This window comes from Caretta caretta, chromosome 2, assembly GCF_965140235.1.
Source record: "Caretta caretta isolate rCarCar2 chromosome 2, rCarCar1.hap1, whole genome shotgun sequence".
Taxonomy (NCBI): domain Eukaryota; kingdom Metazoa; phylum Chordata; order Testudines; family Cheloniidae; genus Caretta; species Caretta caretta.
Genome location: NC_134207.1, coordinates 93,777,415 through 93,805,225, shown reverse-complemented (window position 1 = coordinate 93,805,225; position 27,811 = coordinate 93,777,415). Strand labels below are relative to the sequence as shown.

The window sequence follows — 27,811 nt, the reverse complement described above, 5'->3', positions numbered from 1 at the left end:
TGAGGTGATCTTGAAACTGCTCCTTGCATGGAACACCCAATTGAAATTCCACTCCTGCGGTGAGTACAGGAAAATGGATTGCTTATTTATGATTCAATGAAGGGGCTGTTGTCCCATAGTATAAGACAATGTGTACATAGAGGATGATAATGTATCTTTGACCTGTTTGTTATAATTTAATTGCTCCTAAAGAGCCCAATCAGAATTGATGCCTCCTTGAGCTAGGTTCTGTACAAATCCATCTGATGATCCAGGCTTGTACTGGAGATCTTATAGTCTAAACCCATTACATACTCCAAACAAAAAATAACAAATTATCCTTCTCTTCTTTGAACTAGTGAGGGAAACCTTAGAAATTATGTTAGCTGACTAGGATTATATGAAGTCTAGAGTCTGACATGTTTTGTCTTAAAATGATACAATACAATAATCCAATATTCATTATGGAAGGGACTGGAACCCAGGTGTGTTTTTCCCCCTCCCAGATGAGTACCCTGACTACCAGGCTATGGAGTAATTCTCTCTTTCATCTCTGGTGCAATTAATATTTAATTATTTAATACAAAATGGAACAGCTTCAAAAGGAGAGATTGAGAGAGACTCACGACGACATAGCCAATAACCTGGTGATAAAAGCACTTATCTTGGATGTGGGAGACCTGCTCTCCAGGACCTACTCTAGAACAGGGTTTGAAATTTCAGTCTCCTGCATCCCAAATGAGTGCCCTAACCACCGTGCTATTGGATATAATGGGGGGATGCACAATCTTCTCTTTCTCTTCGGTTCTCTGAATTTAGTCCTGAGCTTCTCAAAGAGGGGGACAGCGCAGAATGTAGTCGGGGGTGGGTGAGAAGCTTTAGAGGAAAAAAGACTTATGGCGCACAATTCACCCACAGCAATGAATAAATAGCAAAGCTGATTCCTCCAGATATATCATGTCCTCAGGTGGCGCTGTTCATTTGACTCAAAAGCACTGTGCATTTTGATGGATTTCTGTTAACCTTGCATAGCATTATACAACGTCATTGCCAGCTGTAAGTTAACTCATTTGCTATGGCGCAGTGTGTACGTTCAGTCGTAAACATCAACCACAATCGCAGTTTTGCTTTTGCTCTTACTAGAACGGGTGGTTAGTTCTATTTGAATCAATGCCTTCCTCTTTTTAATATTTAGTGAGAGTTGCAGGTTGATTATTTTTTATCAGTAGATGTATTTGTGTGGTCGGAGGCGTGGGCATGAACTACTACAGACACAAAGAAGGGGGCGTAATCAAATAAGTTTGAGAACCACTGATCTAGGTTGAAAGCAAAACGTTTCATGTGATCTGATACAAATTATTTTCCAACTTGTTGATTCACTGAAAATTCTGACTTTTTCAGGTTTTTGGATTTTACCCGAAACTTTTTTTTTTAACTGGTGCCAGTGAACGGAAAAATCAATTATTGGCACAAATCTATTGCCTGCAGTAGAAAATGACTTGACCCCCACCCCCAGACTTAGTTAGATCAAATGCAGGGGCTGCTCTACCTTATAGTAACCTTCTTTGGGTTACCCACAGACTGCTCTGCAGCCCAGAATATGCCATAGTGCAGAACGTTACATGTGTGCCCCTCCTGTTCCCAGTCTCTGTTTTCCCCTCCCCTGGCATGCTCTCTTCACCAAGGGCAGCTTATGTTAGCCCTATGCTATTCCTGCACCAGAAGAATTCTTCCCTGCATGTAGCATGTCCTTTATTACTCCTGTACACCACCGGAGTGGCATGTTGGGGCTGGAGCAAGGCCAGAATTGATCCCTTTTTTTAAAAAAGGGAAGAAATAATTCAGGTTTGAAACATTTTATATAAAGGGGCTATGAAACAAAAATAAAATTAACCTCATATGCTAGGTTAACTGCTTTTAAAAGAATAACTACTAATAAAAAACCCCCTAAAATTTCTATAGTAACATTTTTTAAACGGGTGGCATGAGTTGTCATGTACACAATTGTTTTTAATACATACTCTAGAAAGAGTTATATTGAAAATGACCATTAACTGAGTAACCTCTACTGCAAGGAATCACTTCTCCTATTATGCAGGCCATCGCGCCTCCCAATCAAAATCTTCTTTGTCTTTGTGGCCCATTTCTGTAGCGACTAGAAGAAATGCTTGTGGGGAGGTAGAAGGGCTTGTCTTGTTTCCAGCAACTGCTTTCTGTGAAAGAGCCTGGGTGCCTGCAAAAGCATCTAAAAGGAGATGGGATTAACACCCTATGAGCAGCCAGCTGTCTGTGAACCATAATTTGAGACTGCTGATCTCGTGCATTCTCCAGTATTTCAGAAAACAATTACTGGGCCCGATCCTCGGGTAGTGTAATTGGCATAAGTCCATGGAAATATGCTAATTTACAGCAGCTGAGGACCTCACCAAGTCTTTTAATTTCCCGAAGTATACTATACTTTGAATATGGACCTAAGGGTACATCTACATTTGAGCTAGGAGGTGTGATTCCCAGCTCACATAGACGTAGCTTGAGTAGAGCTAGCACCGGTAACACTAAAAACAGCCGTGTGGCCAAGGAAGAGCAGGCAGGGGCTTGGCTAGTGTGCCCGCAAGGGCTGGGGGGAGATACCAGTGAAAGGATGACACTCAGGCCTGAGAATAGTCAGCTATGCTTTAATGAAGGAAGAACTTATGCTCCAATCTGCACAGGGAGCCCCTAGGATGTGTGGAGGGGCTGCAGCGGACTCTGGCCGTTCGGGACAGCTGACCAGGCAGGACTCTGCCGGGGGGAAGTCCTCTGTGGTGCTATATTCTCTGCGCTTATCTCGGGGTTACATAGGGTCAACAGCTGGTTACATTTTTCCATGTATAATTTATGCTTGTTATATAAACTAACTTGTTTACAGACAAAAGTATGCTGAGCTATGCTACGGTATCTTTTGGCAGGGTCTGTCGGACAAAGTTCATTCTAACTGCCTGCGTCCTCCGCTTACATCCAATCACGTACTCAGTCCACCACTTAGCTCCTTGCCAATCTTCCGCAACCTTGCCCCTACAGCTAGCCAGCCAAGTACGCACCCACCCGGCCCTTCTGGGTACATACTAGCACTGTAGCTTGAGCGGACCTCGGGTGGGGTATGTCTACGTGAGCTCAGAATTACACTTCCAGATGTACCTTACAGCTGTGCAAAAATCATCTCAATTCTGCAAATGAGACTTCTAAGAGTTTTCACAAGAAAGTGCAAATTTTGTCTGGGGAGAATTTTAGTTTTTCTACCAGTGAACAAAAGTCTTTATTTCTCTGCAGCAATCAGTGGCCACATTTCCTCCTGGAAGCATTAACACATTTTTGCTCTTCTACCTTACATGAAAAGTGACTAATTTTACAGAAAAATATTAACATTTTCACAGCAGTGACTATTTGTCTCTTGATGGAAGGAGGAAGAAAAAAAAAAAAACCAATACTCTCTTGTGGGAAAACTGAAAAAATTGAGGCAAATCAAATGCTTCATTTTCAAAAAACCAGCAAAAATATGATTTTTCTGTGTCTAATCAATATTGACTTTTTGGGCCAACCTCTCCATGCAATACATTTTTTAGACATTTTTCTTAGTGTGGAAATGAACAATGGGAAAACATGATTTGAAAGAGCCTCCTTTTGATTTATAGACAACTTACTTTGACTTCTAACCAAATGCAAAAGCTTTTTGTTACTCCTACCATATACTTCCAGTACCAGTTGATAGTTTATTTGTAGCACTTCACAAGCAGAGTAACATCAAAATCTGGTTTAGCTGGAAAAATATGCTTGTCAAGCATTTTAGTGCAATGATGAGTAAATCAATTACATCCCAGTAGTTCTGTAACTATTAAGATCTGTTCACTTCTATGAACATTACAGCAAAATACATGGCTCCCTTAACAAGGACTCCTGCTGTTTAAATGCAAGAAATGTCTGCAAACACTGGCTTTGCATACAGAAAGCTATATTTAGGGGCTTGATCCTGCTTCATTTAAGTAAATAGGAACTTTGCCATTCACTTTAGTGTGCTGGATTGGGCCCTAAGTGCTTTCTGGGCTCGATGCCATTTTCTGAATGCCAGCAGGTTACTTTGCCCCTTGCAATTTATTTTTCCTGATATTCATAGAATGGATATCAAACTGTAGCTATTGATCTGCGATGGTTTCTTTTCTAGTCATGCTAGGTAGGATTAAGCTACCCTGTAGCTTTCTTAGTGAGAACAGTTAATGGAAATATCACAGGTGAAAATTACAAAATTCTTCCAATTCACTGTGATCATTATAGTCAGGCACACATTCCATAAGATTCCAATTCAACAGAATCCCAGACATTTTTACATACTGAATATATTGAGCCAAATCCAACAGGCAAAAAATCCTGGCAGAGGGGAGTGTTTGCGACAGATGAATCCTGGCTAATGCTTGCTACTCTGAAAACCTACTGAGAGAGGTTGCTTTGCAGGAGTCTGTAACGGGCCCAGGGCTAATTAAAAAAAAATTGGGTCTCCTTTCCGAGCCAATCAGTTCAGCACCTCATTAGAACTGAAGGTCTGATTCTCATTTACACCACGGGCCTTTCACACTATTGTGTAAACATCAAAATAATTGAACATCATAACATTCTGAGCCCAGGCTCATGCTGCCACTGCTTCAGCAGAAGCAGCAGCACCCACTGGACTGGCAGTTGCTGGAGCAGCTGTAGTGAGAGAAGGGGAAAATCCTCTTCCCAACATCTAGGGGAGGGAATGGGCAGAGAGGGAAGGAGATGGCCCACACTCCCTGCTGCCTCCCTCTTAGACCTTCTAGACCATTCCCCTCCTCTGGAGGCACCACATGGGATGGAAGCTCCCCCAATTCCCAGGGTAGGGAAAAAGAAAAGCCTGGATGGGGGTGGACTCTCAGGTGACCTCCACAGATGCTTTTGTCTATCCTCCCTTTAGGATAAACAACCTTCCCCTGCTGCCAGCTATTGTAGTTCTGTAGCCTAGTGATAGTTTGTGCTGCAGGTTCAGACCCTGTTGATGATGCATGATGGGGGAGATTGTTACAGTTTCACACAATGGAACTTGTGTTTATCTTTTTCCTTAAACTGGGCGATTATATACAAAAACTCTGCTAAGAGTATTATTTAGTCTTCACAGCCCCCTGGTGCATATGTATTATGGTACACTTTTTCATTAAATGATTATATTGTTTTACCACAGGACCCATGCCTCATTTAATGCACAGGATATGTGCTGAATGGGGAGAAATAAAGTTGCATGAGCAACTGTAAATCTGGCAGTTCCTTACTTTTGAGTGCTTGACTTTGCAACCTAAATGTTCTTTTAATGCTGGGTAATGTTCTTTTAATGTAATAAATCTGTAAAACTGTCAATCTCCCTTTATTGATGAAATGGTATTTGTACATTTTAAATTGGAAATATATATCATTTCCCCCTTGATTAGTCTAGTCCACTATTTCAATGATTGTTAGCAAAGTTTAAATGTATTTGATCTTCTATTGGTTGTTTCATACCTCAGTAAAAACTCTGTTTAGCTGCCACAGGCTAGAAGAGTTGTAGGTCAATGAGAACATGTTTTCTTTTATAAAACCTAACTCAAGTTTGCACATGTTCAAACCAAACTGACTGAAATATAAGCCCCTCTTCCTTAGTTGTCACAGGGTTAACATAATTACCAGAGATTTTGGAGTGTCTTATAGTGTTTTTCATCCTCCCTCCCCACCACACACCCTTTGCAGGTTTTTTTAGTAGTTCAATTATTTTTGAATGCTGGGAATGTTACTTGGTCTCCACTCTGTGATTATTGGTCTTACCAGGCAGTCCTTTTTTTTTTTTTTTCTTGAGTAAATCATAAAATCTAGGTGGTGTCTTTAGAATGTTACGGCTTTCATCATAACCTTGATTGAAAAGCTTCAGGTTTTTTACTAAACTGTGTAAGTTTGTTAACTGTTGACAGCAGTGGTTGGCCACTTGTTTCATGGTAAAGTGTTTGTAATTCAGACTTGTAATATTCATCTAATGTGTTCATGTTGCTTATAGTTTTGTCCATGGCTAAAATAATGATGTCAATAATAATAATTATATCTTAAACCCTGCTCACTTAAAACAACTCATTTCTTCCCCAGTGGAATGTTATCCTTATGAGCTAGACTGTGTTATTAACACATGTTTGTAGGTCTCCTTCTTCAAACCAGAATCATACTGAGTGTCACAAGTGACTTGTTCCATTGAAAACGTTGGGGCTGTTCTTGTGAGTAAGTGCTATTCTGTGGAAGTAAGGCTTGCAGAGTCAGGTCCAAAACGTACATATGTAGAGGATTGATCCTGCTGACAAACATGGTTCGTGTTTGTAGTATATTTATGTTCCCATTCAATTTTATATACTTGCAGAATGTACTTTCCAGATGTTTCATATTTTAATTACACTCTACTGTTGAAAATTATTGAATTAAATAAGCGGTTCTCAACCCGCAGCCCATGGGCCACTTGTGGCCCAGTCAGCATACAGCTGTGCCCATGTGACATCCAAGTAGTGTATGTATATATTTATATTGTGGATGTGGCCCACATAACACAGAGAGAGCTGCATATGAAGCCCACAATGGTAAATAGGTTGAGAACCACTGCATTAAATCCTCAGGTGAGGAATGTGGCATAGTTGAGAAGATGCATAGGTCACATTTGGGGACAATGTATACCTTCAGATCAGCGGCACTGCTATGGGTACCCGCATGGCCCCACAGTATGCCAACATTTTTATGGCTGATTTAGAACAACGCTTCCTCAGCTCTCGTCCCCTAAAGCCCCTACTCTACTTGCGCTATATTGATGACATCTTCATCATCTGGACCCATGGAAAAGAAGCCCTTGAGGAATTCCACCATGATTTCAACAATTTCCATCCCACCACCAACCTCAGCCTGGTCCAGTCCACACAAGAGATCCACTTCCTGGACACTACAGTGCTAATAAACAATGGCCACATAAACACCACCCTATACCGGAAACCTACTGACCGCTATTCCTACCTGCATGCCTCCAGCTTTCACCCTGACCACACCACATGATCCATCGTCTATAGCCAAGCTCTGCGATACAACCGCATTTGCTCCAACCCCTCAGACAGAGACAAACACCTACAAGATCTCTGTCAAGCTTTCTTACAACTACAATACCCACCCGCAGAAGTAAAGAAACAGATTGATAGAGCCAGAAGAGTTCCCAGAAGTTACCTACTACAGGACAGGCCTAACAAAGAAAATAACAGAACGCCACTAGCGGTCACCTTCAGCCCCGAACTAAAACCCCTCCAACGCATTATTAAGGATCTACAACCTATCCTAAAGGATGACCCAACACTCTCACAAGTCTTGGGAGACAGGCCAGTCCTTGCCTACAGACAGCCCCGCAACCTGAAGCAAATACTCACCAACAACCACATACCACACAACAGAACCACTAACCCAGGAACTTATCCTTGCAACAAAGCCCGTTGCCAATTGTGCCCACATATCTATTCAGGGGACACCATCACAGGGCCTAATAACATCAGCCACACTATCAGAGGCTCGTTCACCTGCACATCCACCAATGTGATATATGCCATCATGTGCCAGCAATGCCCCTCTGCCATGTACATTGGTCAAACTGGACAGTCTCTACGTAAAAGAATAAATGGACACAAATCAGATGTCAAGAATTATAACATTCATAAACCAGTCGGAGAACACTTCAATCTCTCTGGTCACGCAATCACAGACATGAAGGTCGCTATCTTAAAACAAAAAAACTTCAAATCCAGACTCCAGTGAGAAACTGCTGAATTGGAATTCATTTGCAAATTGGATACTATTAATTTAGGCCTAAATAGAGACTGGGAGTGGCTAAGTCATTATGCAAGGTAGCCTGTTTCCTCTTGTTTTTTCCTACCCCCCCCCCCAGATGTTCTGGTTTAACTTGGATTTAAACTTGGAGAGTGGTCAGTTTAGATGAGCTATTACCAGCAGGAGAGTGAGTTTGTGTGTGTATGGGGGTGGGGGGGATGTGAGAAAACCTGGATCTATGCAGGAAATAGCCCGACTTGACTATGTAAAGAGTTGTCACTTTGGATGGGCTAGCACCAGCAGGAGAGTGAATTTGTGTGGGGGGGTGGAGGGTGAGAAAACCTGGATTTGTGCTGGAAATGGCCCACCTGTTGATCACTTTAGATAAGCTATTACCAGCAGGACAGTGGGGTGAGAGGAGGTATTGTTTCATATTCTCTGTGTGTATATAAAGTCTGCTGCAGTTTCCACGGTAAACATCTGATGAAGTGAGCTGTAGCTCACGAAAGCTCATGCTCAAATAAATTGGTTAGTCTCTAAGGTGCCACAAGTACTCCTTTTCTTTTTAGGTTCCTTTCTGACACCTTTCTGTCTGGACTTCCTCTTTTCCAATCCCCAGAGTGCAAGTTAGAAAAGCCTCAGGACTAGAGCTGGGTATCCCATGAAAACCTTTGAGCTACAGAAAAAAAAAATTGTCCTGAATTAGTACAAAAAGTCAAAATCTCAAATTTTTCTTAACTGAAAACCCAAAATTTTGCTTTGAGTAAACTGAAACATTTCATTCAGATTATTTTGAAACATTTTGTTTTGATTTTGAACCTTTCTCCTTACTGTAATTTGTTTAATTTTTAAACAGCTATTCCAAAGCAGAAAACTGGTAATTTTTTTTAAGTGAAAACTGTTTCAACAATAAAAAATAACTGGTCAAAACGGCCCTTTCCCATGAAAAGTTACGATTTTGATAAATTGGCATTTTCCAAGGAAGAAAATGTTTCATCAAAAGATTCCTGACCAGCTCAACTCAGGAATGCTCTCTAACTTGTGCCATCTGGGACAGTGGAAAGGACTACCAGGGCATAGCACCACCAGTTTTGTGTCACCTAGCAATTCCCCTCATATAGGGTAGCTTTCTGGATGATTTGTGATGCCTGAGCCATATGAAGCATCTGGCCAATTGTATTGAACATATTGCTTATACTTGTTACAACGTGTGACATACATTTACCAAATTCTGCATGTTTGGGAGCAGTACTGAGCAATGAAAATAATTATCACTACTTTGAACAACCTTCTACCAAAACTCTCTGGTGGGATAAGGATTAGGTATGCTCAGTGGATGAAAATAGAAGGTAAATAACAGAAAATAAGTTGCTCAAACCCAGTGTGAATTGATCAAAGTAAACAAACAAAATATGCTCTCTATATAAAATTAAAAATAAAAAAAAACAAATATATATATTTACAATAAAAAATAACTACTCAAAACGACCCTATCCCATGAAAAATTATGATTTTGATAAAATGGCATTTTCCATGGAAGAAAATGTTTCATCAAAAGATTCCTGACCAGCTCAACTCAGGAATGCACTCTAACTTGTGCCAGCTTGGTCAGTGGAAAGGTTTTATATTTGTTTTTTTATTTATATCAAAATTTAAAAGGAAATGGGGGAGGCTTGTGCCGTGAAGCTGAGGAGGTGGTTGCAGTGCTCCCCCTCAATACCCTGAGCAATACGGTGCTCACTTGGATTGTAGGAGACCAAGGTTCAACTCTCTATTCTGAAGGAACCCTGGTCTCCCCCTTTCTATGTAAGTTCCCAAACCTCGCTCCATCTCTGTTGAAGCAATTCCACTTTGTATAATTAATTAAATATTAATGGGAGGCAGGACTGGAACCCAGGTTTGTGAGTGCCCTAACTACTGAGCTATAAAGTCATCCTCCTTCTCTGGCCGAATGATTGTTCAAGTATTTTATGAGTGGAATTGTTTCAACAGGTGAAATTGAGACAGACAAGCCCCAGAACACCTTGGTAGTTAGGGCACTCACATGGGAGGAGGAAGACCTGGCTTCAAATCCTTGCTCTATAGTGGGGATTTGAACCTGCATTTCCCACATGAGTGTTCTGACAGGACTATTTGGGGGGTGGCGGGGAGCGGGGGAAAGGAACACCTACAGCCATCACTTGACTTGGTTTTGTGAATGGCACCTGTATCCTTTCGTGAATCTAGTCTGAAAAATTGAAATATTTCATTTTGACAGTGACAGTTGACATTTCTGACTTTTCTAGCTTCAACTGAAACTATTTGTCCATGACACTGAATTCAGGAGATGTTCCGGTTAATCCATAGCTGCCATTTTCAGCCCGCCCACCCCCAAAAGTTTGGCTGAAAAATTTGACCCAGCTTTAAATATACCATGTCCTAGCTGGAGTGGGATTTCTGCCATCAAACAAGACAGCATGTGGACAAAGGTAGGGATTCTCAGAGATAAATCCAGGGAAATCAATAGTCCCCATAATGATGAGATAGGCATTGTCCTCGCTGAAATACCCTAGGGAGCAGGCTCACTAGTAAATGGACTGGAAAATATTCCCACATGTAGCCCAACTAATTTTCTTCTCCATTTAAACTAATTGTGTATAAATAAAGTAGCTGTTAAGGCTAATTCCGCTAAATCCACCCTAAATAGTGATCATTGACTTGCATTACAGAATGGATCAATGAGGAAAGTAAAACTAGAAAGCAGGGGCAATGCAGAATAAAAAGAACCTTTTGGAATTTGTGCTCGAATTGTCCTAAAGTATACAAAATGGGCAAGGTTTTTGTGTTAAATATTCCCCATATTTACTAGCGTGCTTAGATATACACTCCTGGTATGGCTGGGTTCTATGGCAATCGAGGGATAGCTGGTGCTTATTTATAAAATAGAAAATATGCATGGATCTATACTGGCTTTGCTTTAGACCAAACACTGTGAGCAGTAACTACTGTATGCCTAGACTTCTAAATTCAGGCAGTGAAATAGCTTCAGTTTTACAGATACACATTAGAAAAGCAAAAATCTCCGTTAACATAAATGCAGAAAAACTTATGTTTAAAATATACAGAAAATAACTGAGAAAGAACAATCCCCAAATGTTATGGCCAGAAGGTAGTGAGAGTGAGAGATTTGGATTATGAAAATTGAAATATATGCCCTGCTTCAAAAGGGAAACCACAATAGATGGAGTGTAACCTTTCATTTTTATTTAGAAATGTATGAGTACTTCAAGTAAGCATTAGCTGTGCCAAAAATAAGTAATAGAGAGTAAAGATGTTACACTGGCATTTATGTCCTTGCACTGTAATTTGAAAATTAATGTCCTCCTTGGATCAGGAGCATAAAAATCAGATGGACTTCTTAGGTAAATGGATGTCTGGGGCAATAAGGATACTAAACATTTCAGAAGCAATCTTAATTGACAAGGAAAGTTCAGATATTGCAAATGTTTTAGTTGAACTAACTGTGCAGGGAGGTCTTGCATATTAAAGAGAAGCACCTGTAAATCTCATTGCTCCTTTCTGCAGCATGAAACGTACAGGGCCAGATTCTCGGGTAGTATAAATTAGTGCAGCTCCTTTAACTTACACCAAGATTGTGCATGGGCAATAATAGAATTTTAGTTAAAACTAAAAAGACTTGTAACCCTTCCATTAATTCTCGGGGCCAGATTCTCATCTGGTGCAAAATTAAAAACATAAGAATGGCCATACTGGGTCAGACCAAAGGTCCATCTAGCCCAGTATCCTGTCTTCCAACAGTGGCCAGTGCCAGGTGACCCAGAGGGAATGAACAGAACAGGTAATCATCAAGTACCTCCATTGATTTTATTTGTTTATAAAGACACAAACCAATGCATTTCTCTTTCCAAAAATAGGATTTTTCCCATCAAGTATGCACCAGTGACTTATAGAACTTCAGACTTAGACCAGCTGAGGGGCTGACCCACTCTGTGAGTCCATTAGAAAAACCTAGAGCTCTGAATCCCCAGTCCTTTTGTGACTAAGGTACTCAAATGATGTATGCATCACCATCTTACAGAATCATAGTTTTAGGCAAAAACATTTTTTTTTTAAGAATTAGGCAATCACAGACAGTACTGAAGGGGGTTTATTTACGGTACTGGGAAGACTAATAAGCAGCTTTAAAAATATGGTGCCATAGCGGCCAGTTATATATATATATATATATATTATGAATTTATTTGCATTTATTTGTATATATAGAGACAGACATTGTTACAAGTCAAGAGAGAACCCTGAACAAAGATAAAAATAAGAACAATACGTACATATAGAGGTTATTTTACTACATTAAACATTTATGGCTACCTTGCGGGGGAAGGAGGCGGGGTGGGGTGGGGGGTAGGGATGAGTGCTTACAGACATCCGATGGGTTGTGAAGGGTGTGTTAGCATTGTTCTTTTTTATTGATAAGCTGAGCTAAGTTATTATGTATTGACAGAAACTATGTTCTTGCTTTTTAGCAGTTTTTGTTTTTTTTGCTGGCTGAATTTTGATTCCTTCCTGACAATAGAAACTAGTGTATATATAAAAATATAGCTTCAAGTGCTCTGATCATTGCTGTTTTAAATAAGCCAAGGAATAAACAAAGCTAGTTTGGACAATGCCGCCAAACCTGTTATAGCAGAGGACGGCTGCTCTTAAGGGTCTCATCCCACTGGGTAGAAGCTGAAATACTAGCTTGCGCTTTACTACTTCTGCTCCTCTGCTGGGTGGTGTTGATTATGAACCTATTCTGAGGGATGTAATGATAGTCTGAGGTATCGTATACAAGTGGAACAACGTCAACAGGAGAGACTGAGCGAGTCAAAAGGGGCCACCAAACCATCTAGGCTGACCTCTTGTATATCACAGGCCACCAACACCACATGGCATCCTCATACTAAACCCCACAACTGAAATTAGACTTAATTATTATGGCCCACTCCAGAATATCCCATATCCTACTTTCCTGAGAGGTGTTGGAGACCCCTGTTCAAAGCCTTTGTCCCTATTAAGGAGAGGGGGGAATTGAACCCAGATCTCCCACATCCTGGCAAATGCTCTAACCATTGGTTTGTGAATGGTGCTTAAGTCCTGAAACTATTAAGCGAAAGTATGTAAAATTCACCATTGTTTCAGGTCGACCAAAACTATTTGTCTGAAAAATTTCAACCAGCTTTATAATGTGATTGAGGTGAGGGGATGGGGGGTGCACACAGAGTCTTGGGTCTTGTAGTCAGAAGGCCCAATCAATTGGCTTTGAAGGAGGCTCCATTCTTGCCTGAACTGGCCCTGGAAATGAGGCTCCCACAAACTCCTTTTGAAAACTGTTCTCCCAAGAGACTATTTGTATCAGTTCCAAAGGGGAAGTGCAGAAATAAGTTGGTGGAGACAAGACAACTCTTTTTGTCAGAGATTAAGACTCAAGCAATGAATTCCTAGTTAGTTAATCTGAACAGTCTTTCACATATATGGTTTGCTTCAGGCTTTTGATAGACTGGAATTCACTGAAATCAACTTATTTTAATGAGCTTTTGCTTGAAAAACAGGCATTGCACAAGTACAATATATGGAGCAATTTGAAGGATACAAAGTTAGCTTACAAGTAGAAAACAGTGCATTGCCAGGAAAAAAGAGGACAATACACCTGAGTATAAATAGCAAGGGAGTTAGAGAGTAAATAAATAGTACATGGTGACAAAAGGTTGCAGCCAGAAAAGCCAGGTATGCAAGATGAAAGGATCCTTAACACTGATCCCCAGCCAAACCTTTGTTGTGATACAGGGTAATCAGTGAACAAGATCATGAAACAACTTGAAGTTTCCTATTGACATGAATCTTAACTTGATAGGGATAAAATCTTTTTCAAAAATGACATATAAAATTAACTTTCATAAATAGGGAAATAAATAGCTCAGCAGGGTGGTATTGAATGTTTAACCTTTTAGCCACTGATTAAAATCCATCCCAGTAGTGATCAAAAGTCATTACCATCTGAAATCTCTGAAATGTTCTATGTGAAATATTATGGTGGTCTCAGTCTAGTTTCTAGTGGACAAATGTACACATCACATCAGTCAGATATCAAATAATTGAGCTAGCACATGTTTACTCTGAATATTTATTCATTCCCAGGGAAGTGCTACAAAGATTTCACTGTTTGCGTTGCATATTAATAAGCTTAGTGGTTGCTTGAAAAAGACACAGTTGCATGTGGAAGATGATGGTACTGTAATCTATTGTCACGGAACAAAAGCCAAACAGTACTTCAGAATGTTTTTTGGGACCCCCCCCCCCGCCGCACCCTCCCCTCCCACAAAAAAACCAAACAAAACTCAATGCAAGTTTTCTTTTCTTCCAGCTTTATTTCTACAAGTTCAAGGTGAAGGCTGATTGGTTATTTTAGTTTAGTTCCCAGTGGCTACAATTGGGACAAACCACATTCACATTGGTAGAATGTGCAATGCCATTTGTGCTATAAAACAAATGCCATTTAGTCTTGGGGGCGGGGGAAGTAAAATTTTAAAAAGCACTTAAGTCACTGTGGAGTGTAAAACCCACTGAAAGGAACTGAGAATTGGGGCTTGTCTACACTAGGAGCGCTACAACGGCGTAGCTGCACCACTGCAATACGTCTGGCAAAGACACTCTGTGCTCACGGGAAAGAGCTCTCCTGTCGGCATAATAAAACCACCTCTGTGAGAGGCAGAAGCTATGTCAGCGGAAGCAGCTCTCCCGCCGACATAGCACTGTCCATACCGGTGCTTAGGTTGGTGTAACTTACGTCACTTGAGGGGTGGTTTATTCACATCCCTGAGTGGCATAAGTTACACTGGTATAACCTGAAGTGTAGACAAACCCTTAGGTTTTTAAGTGACTTAGCTGCTTCTGAAAATTTTACCTTGAGACTGTGAATCCATTACTCATGAGCACAAAATTCATTTTAAAAAATAGAGGGGTCTGGTTCAATGGGACCTATATTTAAGTTTCCCTTGGTTTTGTTTTTTTCCAATAAATAAAAATACATTTTATTTATAAAGCATTTGGGGGTGGTGAAGAACAATCATTTTAAAAAAAATTGCATTACATAAAAATCCCCCAACTTCAACAAAATTACAAACAACTTGTATACAAGAACAAGATGCTTTTTGCAGAACCAAAGTCCACCCACAGTTTTGCCAATTTCTGCAGTTAACATGTCTTTAACCGTTTAGCTCAGTGGTCATCACCAAGCACCTTATTAAAGATTTAAGCATGGCAATTCAGTTCATTCTCACTAGATTCCTCTAGCATCATCAGTCCCCGCCTGTGTTTAGCTTAATCTTTCTTTGCAGTTCTAGAAGACATAAAGTATAGAAACTTGTCCAACCTAACTCAATCAAAAATTGACAGTGTAAAACACCACAAAGTAAAGTCCCTTGTTGCTACGTTCATTTCTCCCACATGCAGATGTTCTTCATGTTAAAAGCAAGGAAAAGTCATCTATGTCAGTATGTATTGTTGTACCTTGATTAGTTAAATCTGTCAAACTCTCTTTGGGATCTTATTCCAAATGACTACCATTTACACCAATGTATACCCACCCATGCTGTTTGGGAGGTATACAATCAGACTTGCTTTTCAGGAAGCCTCTGACCTTAGCTCAAAAGACTAGATCAGTGCCATTGAGGTCAAACAGATCAGTGAATAATCAGATTTTAAAAAAAAAAAAAATACCCTCCCGGTTTACCCCATTTCAGTCCTCCTCACCCCAGTAATTAAATTTCCTCTTTTTATTTTTTTTTTACCTTGGCTTTATTTTCTACGCTTCCTGGAAAAAAGATTGTTTTCTTTCTTTGTACAATATTCAGTACAATGGGTCCAATTCCAATAACTCATTTATTGTTTTTTTGTTTTTTAGTGGGAGTTGTCCTTGGCCATAATGTTTATAGTAGCCTTGAGAATTGATAGCGACCTCTCAAGTACTTACAGTTTTAGCAATTACTCGCTGAACCTTTCCACTCTCACAAAAAGGATTCTTAAATCCTTTCAAGCCATGGTATGCAAGGACACCTTTTTTTCCCTCTCTCCTTCTTCCATCATGACTTTGAGTTCCTAATAATCACATGAAAACAGGGCCCTTGTGGCTCAGTACTTGATCATTAGATGGGCAAAGGAACCTGCACATTAAATATATATGTATATATATGTATATATGTATATATATAAATGTATTTTTAATCTTTAATTGCATGTGCATTATCTTTCACTTCTGCAGTTATAAAAAGGTAGAGATATCCCTATATAATACTGTGCTAAGACATTAAATTAAAAAAGCCGCACACCATCATGGTTATCCAATTATGTTCACTAATGCAAGAGGATGGGACCTGAAAGTACTCAGGAGTTGGCCTGATGGATTATTTCTACAACTGAGAGATCACAAGGAGGAGGTCTGCTTTGCAGACACCTGAACTGATGACTAGACTATTGATTAAATTTACAACAAAGAAATTGCCGGGCTACATAACCACTTATCTTATTTTGCTATTTTCCCTAAGAACATTTCTTTTCCCATTGAAGCCATCCCCAAGATCTTAAAATGTTAGAGAAAATTGGTCATGTTTTAGTTTTTCTTCAAAGCAAGTGGTCTTACAACGTCTCAATAAAGGGTGTTACTTGGAGCAATGGCCCAATGTTTAATTCTTTATTCAGGCATTACACAAACAGGAGTTTTGCATGAGCAAAGAATGCAGGGTGGAACTGCATTCATTACTGTGTAGTTGAGGAGTAACTTGGTTTTCATTCTAACCTTGTTTTCACTCAGTTTTTTCTCCAAAATTCGTTCTTTTTAGGTGAGACATATTACAGCTATAATATAAATGCCTATTTTTTTTAAAAAAAATATTCTTGCTTATACTTTAAAAATGGCTGAACTTCAAACTCAAAATAAAGTTTATGTGGGACTTAAATGATGCTCCGGTCACTTGCTGTCCCTTTGCACCAAGGGAATTTCACTCCAAAGAAACATACAGTCCTAGGAAAATGCATAACAAATATTGGTTATTGATTCAGTGGAGGACATCTATCTACTTATTTATTGATGTACTTATATGGCCCTTCTCATTTTAATATCTGTGTAGCTCCCACTGTTTCTCTTTTATTTTCCTGCCACTCAGAAGCAGGCTTTCTGGATTTGTTGCTGTGTTGTTTTTTTGTTTTGTTTTGTTTTGTTTTTAAATGAATCTAGGTGTACTACTGTGAGAAAAGGATCTAGCACTTATCTTTGAATGCAGCAAGGCTCACAGTTTCTCTGCTGGTAATAAGTAGGGTGGCCAGGAAAGTGGGGGGACCTGACATCCAAAGTCCAGTTACTGCAGGTGGGAGAGGCAGGGAGGCAACGAGTCATCACCCATGCCAGCCCCTACTCAGCCAGGGCCACCTCTTATCTGCGTCAGGCAGCTGCAGCTCCCAGCCCTACCTCTGCAGGCAAGTCCCTCCCAACCCAGGGTGGGAAGGGAGCAAATGGGAGGTGGGGATTGGGGGAAAGAGGCAGGGTGGGGGAGGTTCCGGCACTCTTGCTGGAGTGTCTGGTTTTCAAATATTGCGAAGTTGGCAACCCTAGTAATAAGTTCCACATTCTTGGTTCAGCTACTGTGAAAGTTCTGTTTCCTGTGGCCATGGACCTACCCCTAGTAGTCAACAATTTTATTGTTCTGTGTGAATGCAACTGTCATTGGGAGGCATGGACAAAGAGGGAGATGTGATCTCTCGAGTAGCCAGGACCCATTTCATGAGAAGATCTGAAAGTCAGCTCAGCGACCATGAACTGAACTCTGTTCAGTGAGAAGCCAGTGAAAACAGTCCTATATCGGGATGATGTGCTCCTGGTGTCTGGTGTTGCTGAGCAGTCAGGCTCATGTTAGGGAGTGGCAATTAAAAGAAACATGCTAAATACCTCTAAAGAGACTTTCTGTAGACAATTGCACTGACTATTCCTGTAGCAGCAATATGAAGGAATGAAAGAGAAAATGTAACAATGATTAGTCACCTAAATATGCAAGGTCCGTGTCATAAATATAAAGGGAAGGGTAAACCCCTTTGAAATCCCTCCTGGCCAGGGGAAAGCTCCTCTCACCTGTAAAGGGTTAAGAAGCTAAAGGTAACCTCGCTGGCACCTGACCAAAATGACCAATGAGGAGACAAGATACTTTCAAAAGCTGGGAGGAGGGAGAGAAACAAAGGGTCTGTGTGTCTGTCTATATGCTGGGGTTTCTGCAGGGGATAGACCAGGAATGGAGTCTTAGAACTTTTAGTAAGTAATCTAGCTAGGTATGTGTTAGATTATGATTTCTTTAAATGGCTGAGAAAAGAATTGTGCTGAATAGAATAACTATTTCTGTCTGTGTATCTTTTTTGTAACTTCAGGTTTTGCCTAGAGGGGTTCTCTATGTTTTTTAATCTAATTACCCTGTAAGATATCTACCATCCTGATTTTACAGGGGGGATTTCTTTATTTCTATTTACTTCTATTTTTATTAAAAGTCTTCTTATAAGAAACTGAATGCTTTTTCATTGTTCTCAGATCCAAGGGTTTGGGTCTGTGGTCACCTATGCAAATTGGTGAGGCTTTTTATCCAACATTTCCCAGGAAAGGGGGGGTGCAAGTGTTGGGAGGATTGTTCATTGTTCTTAAGATCCAAGGGTCTGGGTCTGTAGTCACCTAGGCAAATTGGTGAGGCTTTTTACCAAACCTTGTCCAGGAAGTGGGGTGCAAGGTTTTGGGAAGTATTTTGGGGGGAAAGACGCGTCCAAACAGCTCTTCCCCAGTAACCAGTATTAGTTTGGTGGTGGTAGCGGCCAATCCAAGGACAACGGGTGGAATATTTTGTACCTTGGGGAAGTTTTGACCTAAGCTGGTAAAGATAAGCTTAGGAGGGTTTTCATGCAGGTCCCCACATCTGTACCCTAGAGTTCAGAGTGGGGGAGGAACCTTGACAGTCTGCTACATCGTATTTTATATATATGTGCATCTTCCATTTCCCCATGATTATATTTTAGTGACCTTGCATCAGCTGAAAAGCACTGGACAGTATTTTGGGTGTGCTTCTAGAGAGGAAAGAACTGTCTTAAGACCTTGGATACAAATATGACAAGCTCTGTAGATAATATGAATAAAATATGTACAGGTTTCTGTTTTGGGATAAGAGAATCTTTAAAGAATTTTTTTTTCTCCTGTGAGGAAAACAGCTTTTCCTGAGTAGCAAAATGTTCAAAGGAATCTTTTCTCTTTGATTATTTACAGCATTTTGAAGGCAGTGTTCCTACCCTTGTTAATCACTGTGATTGACAGGGTCTACATTTGACTACATTTTTGCTGCATTAGACAGTTTTCCATTTTAAGTAGTGCAACACATCAGCTACTACCTGAGTATTTCATTGTTGCCATGGTATGCAGCCCATTGACAACTTAGAACTTCACAGAAACTTCATGGATTGAACTAGTCATTCTGCTTCAAAAACACAGGCTCCTGCTATTTGACTAAAAGAGAACCTTTGCTAACCGTTAGCACTACAGGGTCAATGACGCACAGATGAGTAGTTCTAGCCAGAAGAGAGGAATAGTACACATAGATGCTATCCAGTTCATTACAATATTATTTAACAAAGTAGTGGAAGTTAGTAAAATGGTTGTCCTCATTTTAGACTCCATTTCAGTGCTTTTGCTCCTGCATAATCTTTGATGGTTTTGCATGCTACTTCAAGGGACTCACATCGTAATAGTAATTACAAAATGGTACTCGAAAATTAGCCATTCAGATTGGTCAAGTAGTTTCTGTTTGCTACAGATAAGCGCCCAGAAGCTTATATGTTTATCCAAACATCTTGAGTCTGCAAAATTAGACTAGAAAACTTGTGAAAACAGAGAATTCTGGTGGGTATTTTCAGGGTGAAAACCCTGCACTCAGATGCTGCGATGATGAGGACTATTATAAGAACCTGGAAAGTAAATCCATAAGAATGGCTATTCTCACATTCCCAGAATTTTGGCAGCTCTACTTCCTGGCTTGGCTAGACCCATACAATGCAGAGTTGCATGAAGCTGAAAAATAAGAGGGTAAAAATGTTACCCAACTAAACCTCCATACATGGTATGGTTTGAAGTTATGAACTGGTTCTTATTTTGAGAGTTACATCTTCCAAGATCTCAAATCATGTCACTGTCCTTCTATAAATAACAGTTGTTGACCAGTCAAAATGCAGGATTTACTCATTAAAGTATAGACATGGAAACAATGAAATACAGACACCACGATGTGTTTACATTTGAAGTCTGCAACATAATTAACAACTAATATCAAACTGGGGTAACCACCCCCAGCTATCCAGCAGGGCTGTTCAGTTGCAGAGCTCAGCTGGCACCAATGGCCCTTTAGGTATTAAAACTCCTGAGGATGAGTGTAAAAATATGAAGGGGCTTTGTCCCTTTCCCCCGTACCTAAGGGACTATTAAGGATACACTGGCCCTTTAAGACCCTGTTATCTTTGTTATCTGTCCAATGCTGGCTATTCTTTAATTCCTGTATTGTAATCTTCCCAAGGGACCGACAACATGGGCCTTGGGAAGTCTGGCCTCTCTTAACTCTTTCCCAGCAATCTGACTCCACTCTCCAAGCAGTTTCTGGGTCTGTTCCTTAGACAGCTCCTGCCACCTCACTGCTGAGAGGCACCCTTGGTCCCCCAGTTTCTCTGGAAGCCTGAGCTGCACCCTTTTTCTCCAGTTGTTGCTGATCATGTACTTAGTCACAGATGGCTGTTGGAAAGTAGTGTCTATACAGCCCATGACAAAAGGTTATTCTCTCTAGCCTCAGGTCTTCCAAGAGACCCTGACTGGAAGCCAGACTCCTAGTCCAGAGCTGAGATGAAAGGAGCCACAAGCTGTGCCAGATGTAGAGGCATATCCCCTGACCCTGCCTTGTGAGTGTTCAGGACCAAGGCCTTGGCAGCCAACAGGGTTACAGAGATCTCAGTAGGGCACCTCATAACCTACGTACCACACTGGAACCTACCAAAGTTGTAACAATCGTAATTTAACACCCCTCCAACAAAACAAAACAAAAAAGCCCATGCCTCCTAGATGCCAAGTGGATGGAGAGAAAACCCACACCAAAGTTTGCCACGTGCAGAAAAAAATATCCCTTACAGACTCCAAAACTGGCAAGTTGCCTACTCCTGGTATCATAGGAGATGCAACAAGTTGATTAAGAGCAGTGTTGAAGCACCAAGCTAGCAATGATTACCATGTCTAGGAAGCAAAGTGTATCACCCTTCTCTAACCACCACCATGAAATGGGAGCCAGTCGCTTGGCCTTGTGCCACCCACATTGTCCAATGGCAGTGGTACGGGGTGGGACAAAAGCCCCAGAGCCTGTGCCCAGATGCTACAGGTAACCGCCTCCTCCCACTCACCAAACTTGGAAAGGAATGGATAAAAATGGAGGGGAAGAAGAGTGAAGCAACTGCCCCACCCAGGGTAAAAGGAGGACATACATGGAATACTGCATCAGCTGCTTGTGGCTAAGACTTCCATTCCCCACCCCTAAGGGTGTCTCCACGGTTCCTAGCCCCTACTCTGATTAGGTTGATGAGCACATTTTTCATTATTTCCCATGCTTTTGTTGCATTTTTTTGCTTCACTCCCTGCCTTTCTCTCTCATGTATCTACCTGCTGCACCCATGTTTTAGAGGTATATTTTTACCCACCCTCTCACTCCCCTCTCATGCCACCATCCTCTCTGCTTTCCCCATCCCTCTGACCATGCCTGCCTCTAATCCCCTCCTGTTGTTGTCTCTCTTCCATAATCCTTTCAACCTCAACTACATCATCCTGCACCTCAGGGAGCACTAACCATCCCCACCCCAATGCACACACCAGAAAAGGTATGATTTGTTTTCTTCTTAATGTAGTAACAGTGAAGTAGCTTGTGAGATAGCCAGGTTGTGAAGGGAGGGAGGCAATTCTTTGGGTTGCTGATGAAAAAGCATCCTGGCAGCAGTTTCATAACTGCAATTTTCCCTTTCTGGAGTTGCCAGGGTGAGTTTCACTGCTGTGTTTCTGAATGGCACTTTGCATACCACGGAGTTTACCTCAGGTTGTCGTTTCCAAACATAGCTGAACTGGGAATCCCACACTGCTAGCAATTCCACTTTTCAGTTCAGCTGAATAACAAAATCTATTAATGCAACATTGTGGGCAAAATTCTGCCTGGCCACTCTGAAAGGCTTCCCCTGAATCCTTTCTGCCTCCCACCTCAGAATGCCTCTAGGAAGACACTAATTGCTAGTGCCTGAAAGGAGGCAGGAAAACCTGGCTGAGGGGTGGTGTGATGATTCATCTTTGCAGTGGTGGTGTAGGTGCCACAGTGCTCTGAGCTGCCTGTGTGCGCTCAGGGTGAATTCTGTCTGCAGGGCAACCCTCGCACAAATCCTCTTATACACACTAGACAGTGCTTCAGGCATGAGCTAGGCATAATTCAGTTGCACAGGTGTAAATCTGGAATAATTGTGATGATTTTTTTGTACTGAAAAAAGACTAATGGCAGAAATAACATCATCTTTAAAACTACCCTTATAGTGCTAGTGCTGGCCGTACTGAGTACTTTTTTTCTTCCTAATTTCTTTGTCTCTTTCACTCAGACCACAGGCACCGTAGCACTGGTTTGCCCCTAATTCAGCATGCTCTATTTATTCCTTGCTCACTAAGCTGCCTGTGGAATTAAGCATATATTTCCTAATTCTTCACACAATGGGGATTTTAATGATGAAGAACACAATCAATCCCAAAGGGCTGTTACCCATAATCTCCTTTTGGAAAGGGCTATTTGTCATTCACAGTAACAGGTCCACACAATTAGCATGTGATCGTCATGCCGTTTAAAAAAAATGATGGAAATCAGTGCCGTTTTGCAATGTTTGTGATTGTCTTGATTGTAGCGAGGTTACACACTGCAGTGAGGCTTTTGAAAAATAATCCTATGTATTACACGCAGCATGATTGATGCTTAACATGGCACCTTATGATCTGTATCGGCACTGTCCTTCCATTATGCTTTTGTAACTTAATTCAGCTTGTTCTCTTTAACCTTTGCATTCAAACATATTTTACAAGTGCACATATTTTATACATTAATATGGCATTATGCCACTTTGCTCGCTGATTCCACCTTCAAACAATATTGGAAATCACATGTTTTTTAATGCATGCCTGCTCTTCTTTTTCCTCCAGAGTGGACCAAGTGAATATGCAGAAAAATGGTGTCATGACATTGTTCTCTATGACTAGTTCGAAAACTGAGAGAAAAGGGAAATGGAGCAAACCCATTCCCATTAAAGTTTTAAGTATAATAACCTACAGTAGTCCTCCTATAAATATAGTGGGAGTAAAGGCTAATACCTATTAAGACCGAGTACTTCATGCAGATGGATCATTTAGCTGTACTGATGTACCAGAAGTTATAGTAATGTAGGAATAATTCTTCTTTCAGCTGTAGATATTCAAAATACTGTGTAATAGATGGGAATTCATTTTGGGGAATGCCAACAAAAACAATGTGCATATTGTTTTCCCAGCTTAGGGAAGGGTTAAAATCATGTTAACTTGTAAACATTTGTATAAACAACTATTTAGATCCTTATACCCTCCCTTCGTAAAGCATTTTGGCATCTACTGAAGAAAGGTGCTATATAAGAGGTACTTCGTAATGGTGGTTGTAGTTTTCCCTTTCATTATGTCTCCCCAAAAGCCGTGTGCTATTATCAGCATTGATTCATTTGGAGAGTTTTGTCTACCATTAGAACTGACTATTGTAAATGTGTGTAAAAGTCTCTGCAAAAAGCCCGCTTCCTTTTAGGCCTATTTCTGCCTTAATGGAATTCATTGCTTCCCTAAGCAGCCCTTGCAATTTTCAACAAGGTCCTTTAACTCATTTAATGTGCAACATTTGTTCATGCCTAATTTGTCTGAGCCAGGCCATGTTTGTGTTTTCCTTGAGTTGCAGAAAGGTTGATTGTGAGGGTGGAACTGCCTGCCTCTAGTGAATATATTTCTCTCCGAATTACAGTAATTACCTTAGGTTTCATTTGGTTGATGCTCTCTTCAGTGCCCCTCCTTGACAAGGTTAACAAGCAGAAGGTAACTGAACATCAAAAGATAAGTGCCTAATCACACAGGCAATTGTTGACAGTACCATTTTTCTGGGAATGTTGATAAGGCTCTGTTCCAGATTCTGCTGCAGAGGCAGGTAGGCATTAAGTTAGCAATGCTAAGGATAGTGATCGCAGATATCAATACATCTGCAATACTTCCTGCTTGTATCACTAGGATTATGTTGCATCTATGTTGCATCTTTCCTCTTCCCCTTTCAAAATCTGCTGAGTTTAAAATTCAGAGTTTTTGAGGTTTGTTGTTTCTTTGTTTTTACTGTAGTCATTTTAACTGATAGTATTTTATGGTAAAAGTGTAAGATCTAGTAATTTAGTATAAACTGGAAGCTTTGTTTATTGGATTATCTATGAAATCAAAGGAAAGCTCTCTTTGCCCTCGTTTCTCAGAGTTCCTATGCAAAAGAGGGAAGCTAGGATTCTGATTACGTCTGAAGAGAGACACTATTTTTTTTATAAATCTGATTTGCCCTGAGACTTTATAAAATTAATTCACTTCTGAATTTCTTACAGCTGTCATTGGCCACCTCAGTCTGCACTCTGGTGACCTCAAACTCTTAGATGAAAAATTATGAAGGAAAATCTACCTCTGTTATTTTTCTCCTGGTGAGAAAGGCATTAAGGGAGCAGTTATTTTAGTTTTAGCATAATTTTCCTTTGAAGTTTTTGCCTTTTAAAATTTCTTATACAAGACATTATACCACCGTCCAGTGCTTAATGAACTCGATGACCAAATATCGAAAACATGCTTCCTAAGGAGACATGATTTATTTTTAAGATTTTACAAGTATGTAAGGCTTTCTTAGAAGCTTCAGGAAATTAGATTGATGTCTCAAGCTAATTATTTCTGTGTAATCATCCTCACCTAGAACCATTAAAATGGCTGTGTTTACCTATGTCCTAAGATCTGGAAAAATAGGATATTTTTCCATGATCACGGCGATTATTGCTCAAGCTGGAATTTTAGGAGCAATTAACGTTCAAATATCCTTGTAGCTGCTGCTGTTCTGTTGCCTGAATGTTTCTCAGCCATGAGAAGTCCTCAGATTTATACATGACATTTACAGTTCTTATGGTTTTTAATTTGGTACTAGAACATATAAATCATTTTACAATGTTGATCCTGGTTCTGATCTCACTTTCACTGGTGTAAAACCAGTCCACGTGCCAATGACTTCAGTGGAGTTGCATGTCAATTAGCTTGGTGTAAGTGAGAGCTGAATAGGATTCCCTACTTCCAGCAGATGTTTATATTTAGCTTTAGGGCATTTTAGCTGTATATTTGGGTATGCAGTAGTCTTTTTGTGGTGTGTGGAATTATTAGCAGCTTTCAGGAATTGACTGTAGGTTATTTGGTGTTAGGATATAGATATTTATACCTGTCTGTAAAGGCCTATACTCTAAGAATTTAGGTGTATTCTTATCACTTGGCTAGTTATAGAGGTATAAAGGAAAGAATCAAAATCGCTGTCTGCCGGTGTAAGAGCCTTCTCTTACTGTGACAGTCTGAGGCCCTGTTCTTAGGCTAAGGCCTTTGGCTAAGCAGCAGAGGCAGCCATAAGCTGGGAAGCATATGGTCACATCCTCACATTCTAAATTAGTCATATTGAAATGAGCCCTGGTCTAAACTAAGAGTTGAGGTTGAATTTAGCAGCATTAAATCGATTGAACCCTGCATCCGTCCACACGACGAAGCCCTTTTATTCGACTTAAAAGGGCTCTTAAAATCGATTTCCTTACTGCACCCCCGACACGGGGATTAGCACTGAAATCAGCCTTGCCAGGTCAAATTTGGGGAACTGTGGATGCAGTTAGACGGTATTAGCCTCCGGGAGCTATCCCAGAGTGCTCCATTGTGACGGCTCTGGACAGCACTCTCAACTCAGATGCACTGGCCAGGTAGACAGGAAAAGGCCCGCAAACTTTTCAATTTCAATTTCCTGTTTGGCTAGCATGGCAAGCTGCAGGTGACCGTGCAGAGCTCATCGGCAGAGGTGACCATGATGGAGTCCAAGAATCGCAAAAGAGCTCCAGCATGGACCAAACGGGAGGTACGGGATCTGATCGCTGTATGGGGAGAGGAATCTGTGCTATCAGAACTACGTTCCAGTTTTTGAAATGCCAAAACATTTGTCAAAATCTCCCAGGGCATGAAGGACAGAGGCCATAACAGGGACCCGAAGCAGTGCCGAGTGAAACTTAAGGAGCTGAGGCAAGCCCACCAGAAAACCAGAGAGGCAAACAGCCGCTCCAGTCAGAGCCCCAAACATGCCGCTTCTATGATGAGCTGCATGCCATTTTAGGGGGTTCAGCCACCACTACCCCAGTCATGTTGTTTGACTCCTTCAATGGAGATGGAGGCAACACGGAAGCAGGTTTTGGGGACGAGGAAGATAGCACACAGCAAGCAAGCGGAGAAACCAGTTTTCCCGACAGCCAGGAACTGTTTCTCACCCTGGATCTGGAGCCAGTACCCCCCGAACCCACCCAAGGCTGCCTCCTGGACCCGCCAGGCGGAGAAGGGACCTCCAGTGAGTGTACCTTTTAAAATACTATACATGGTTTAAAAGCAAGCATGTTTCATGATTAATTTGCCCTGGCATTTGCGGCTCTCCTGGATGTACTCCCAAAGCCTTTGCAAAAGGTTTCTGGGGAGGGCAGCCTTATTCCGTCCACCATGGTAGGACACTTTACCACTCCAGGCCAGTAGCACGTACTCAGGAATCATTGTAGAACAAAGCATTGCAGTGAATGTTTGCTGGCATTCAAACAACATCCGTTCTTTATCTCTCTGTGTTATCCTCAGGAGAGTGATATCATTCATGGTCACTTGGTTGAAATAGGGTGCTTTTCTTAAGGGGACATTCAGAGGTGCCCGTTCCTGCTGGGCTCTTTGCCTGTGGCTGAACAGAAAAGTTCCCCGCTGTTAGCTACGGGGAGGGGGAAGGAGGGAGGAGCTAGCCACGTGGTGGGGGGACGCAAAATGTGACCTTGGAACGAAAGTACATGTGCTATGTATGTAATGTTAACAGCAAGGTTTACCGTGAAAGAGTGTACCCATCGTTCTATAAAATGTGTCTTTTTAAATACCACTGTCCCTTTTTTTTCCTCCACCAGCTGCATGTGTTTCAAGGATCACAGGATCTTCTCCTTCCCAGAGGCTAATGAAGATTAGAAGGTGAAAAAAACACACTCACGATGAAATGTTCTCTGAGCTCATGCTGTCCACCCACACTGACGGAGCACAGATGAATGCGAGGAGGCAGACAATGTCAGAGTACAGAAAAGCACAAAATGACCGGGAGGAGAGATGGTAGGCTGAGGAGAGTAAGTGGTGGGCTGAAGAGAGGGCTGAAGCTGAAAGGTGGCAGCAGCATGATGAGAGGAGGCAGGATTCAATGCTGAGGCTGCTGGAGGATCAAACTAATATGCTCCAGCATATGGTTGAGCTGCAGGAAAGGCAGCTGGAGCACAGACCACCGCTACAGCCCCTGTGTAACCAACCGCCCTCCTCCCCAAGTTCCATAGCCTCCTCACCCAGAAGCCTAAGAACACGGTGGGGGGGCCTCCGGCCACCCAGCCACTCCACCCCAGAGGGTTGCCCAAGCAACAGAAGGCTGGCATTCAATAAGTTTTAAAGTTTTAAACTTTTAAAGTGCTGTGTGGCCTTGTCCTTCCCTCCTCCACCAACCCTCCCAGTGCTTCTCTCCTCCACCACCCCACCTGGGCTACCATGGCA

The 27,811-nt window shown here is 41.2% G+C and overlaps 1 long non-coding RNA gene across 1 annotated transcript; it reads left to right on the top strand.

Moving 5' to 3' along the window:
* LOC125632280 (uncharacterized) lies at positions 1–27,811 on the top strand. The gene is made up of 3 exons (XR_007355260.2): positions 1–59; positions 26,025–26,603; positions 27,190–27,811. It is a non-coding gene; the product is annotated as an uncharacterized LOC125632280 (long non-coding RNA).